The sequence below is a fragment of the Halichoerus grypus genome, chromosome 10, assembly GCF_964656455.1.
Source record: "Halichoerus grypus chromosome 10, mHalGry1.hap1.1, whole genome shotgun sequence".
In the NCBI taxonomy this organism is placed as follows: Eukaryota; Metazoa; Chordata; class Mammalia; order Carnivora; family Phocidae; genus Halichoerus; species Halichoerus grypus.
This window is the reverse complement of record NC_135721.1, coordinates 82,158,454-82,160,951: the sequence shown is the minus strand read 5'-3', so window position 1 is coordinate 82,160,951 and position 2,498 is coordinate 82,158,454. Positions and strand designations below refer to the sequence as shown.

At 43.6% G+C, this 2,498-nt stretch overlaps 1 non-coding gene across 1 annotated transcript; it reads left to right on the top strand.

Annotated features, from left to right (window-relative positions):
- The first annotated feature begins 621 nt into the window (after nt 1-621).
- Nucleotides 622-812, top strand: LOC118548513 (U2 spliceosomal RNA). The gene has a single exon (XR_004923624.1). It is a non-coding gene; the product is annotated as a U2 spliceosomal RNA (small nuclear RNA).
- Nucleotides 813-2,498: the final 1,686 nt, after the last annotated feature.

Here is a 2,498-nt window from a genome sequence, read left to right as displayed (position 1 = left end):
CCTGCGCCGCTCCTCCCGGGGGAAGAAGGAGAGTCTCCCCGGATCTGCCGCTTGTTGGGTCCCTGCTGGAGGAGCAGTGGCCCGACTGTGCCGTGGATCACCGTTTATGGCAACCCGGAGCTGAGAGCCCGTGCCTCGGCTCCGTCTCTGCAGCTGGTTTCCCTGCTCCGATACCTGGGAGCTCTGCCGCACTCAGGCATCCCCAGTCTTCCTGTGACCCCGAGGGTCCTGAGACCACACTGTCCCCGAGGGTTCCACCCCCTGCTTAACCACTGGAGCGACGTTCCTCAGCGGAACCAACTTCTAAAAGTTCCGATTTTGTGCTCCACAGCTCTATCACTTGCCAGAAGCAGCAGACGGAGGCCCCCTTCCCCGCCATCTATCCTCCCGAATATCACCTCGGATTCACTTCTCCGCACGTTCTACCTTCCAGAAAGTGGTCACTTTTCTGTTCAGAGTTGTTGCTATCTTTTCTTTGATCTCCTGTTGAGTTTGTAGGTGTTCAGAATGTTTTGATCCCTATCCAGCTGAGTTCCTGAGACCAGACGAAATCCAGGTCTCCTACTCCTCTGCCATCTTGCTCCTCCAGATCTACTGTATTCTTATAATAAAGTAAGCTATGTCACTTCTCGGCCTTTTGGCTAAAATCAAGTGTAGTATCTTTTCTTATCAGTTTAATATCTGAAACATCCTCAATCCAAGGACAATATACTACATGGATTTTTAGAACAAGGAGATGGAATAGGAGCTTGCTCTGTCCACTTCATGCATCAACCTGGTATTGCAGTAATTCCAGGAACGGTGCACCCTCATCGGGGGATAAAGAAAAAGTAAGCTAGAGATAAAATAAAATGTTATTTACCGTACTGTCCTGTATTTAGCTCTACGGTAAGTTTACATCAGCTATCTGTAAGACTAATCATCTGTTAGTACCTACGTCAGTATTGTCTTATATGATACAAAACACCATAGATGGTACATGTATTATTAGCACTGAGCATCAAAAATGAAAAGATAATGTATAGTATTTGTGTGCATAAGTTTTGATAAATTTTAACTTTTTATAATAGATTTTAGATATTTTATGGTAGTCAATGATAAAACAGAATTGCATCTGCATATATTTTATGCATTTATGAGACTCCTAACTTTTAATTTTTTCAATATTTATAAGCTATGTGGTTCATCTGCAAGATTTTTCACACTGTCACAAATCTCCAAAAATTTTTCCAATATATTTATTAAAACAATTTGCTTATAAGTAGACCGACACAGTTCAAACCCATGTTGTTCAAGGGTCAAATGTATTTGGAGAAATATCCCCAAGAAGTCAGTTATACACCCAAAAATGTGGTTGCATACTTGAAGAGCCTTCTGGTAGATGAGGTAGATGGATTACGATGAACAACAGGCCAGGAATAGGCTTTGGCTTTGTTCAAAAATTAAAAGTGATGTCTTCTGGAAAGGAAAAGTAATAGTAATAAAGGGGAAAGAAAAGGAGAAAAGGCAGGAGAAGAAGGATAAGTAATAGCTAACATTCACTGAGTGCCTACTGGGAGCAGATGACGTGCTTATGTTACATTTTTCCTTCACAGATAAGGAAACTGAGACACAGACAGAGGAACACCACTGAAGTTATGGCCAGGAGGTGGCCAAGCAGGGACTCCCACCCAGGTATCCTGACCTTTGAATAGAACATGTCTGAACACAGGGCTATCTCACGCATGCATAGCTTGTCTTTTTAGCTACAGCAAGTGCTTCTGTAAAAACAGGTGTTCTGTTTTCTTCCATTTCTATTTTGTGCTGTGCAGCCCTGCTTCGTGCAGTCCTCATTCAACTCTTTAAGAAGGCATAATGAAGTAAAGTGACGGTAGTTATATGCAGGTTAGGGCAGGAGAAGTGACACATCATTTCTCTGTCCTACTTTAGGATTAGCAGGACACGTTCTGTAGACTCCTCTCTCCGTGCCTTCACTCATGGTGCTCCCTCGACAAGAACTCTGTCCATCCTGCCAGTGTTCTTCAACATCGATCCTGAATGTTGCATTGTCTTGGCAGGTGAATTAATCTCTTCCTCTGCTGTCCTTCCAACTTATAAAGAATACTTACTTCTGGCTTCCTTTTGTTTTTGCCTCCTCCTCTTTAAAGACAGTGTCCATTTATTATTTCCCCTGGCCTCTGTCACACTCCTGGCATCCTGCCTTGGCACACACTCCTGGCTTTGCCTGGAAATACCTCACATATCCGCATGGCTCACTTTTTCACTGATTCAAGCATCTCATCAGAGAGACCTTGTGTGCTCCTGTGGGAAGAAAACATGCCAAGGAACTGCAAGTTCTCAGTTCCAGCCCTGGGAGCATAGAAGAAAGTGTAAGAGGGTACAGTATGGGCAGCAACCCCATTGATGCCACCATGCTACCTACAATAGTCCCCCCAGCTGCCTCTTTTGGGTTTGTTTTAAAGATTTTATTTATTTATTTGAGAGAGAGACAGAGAGAG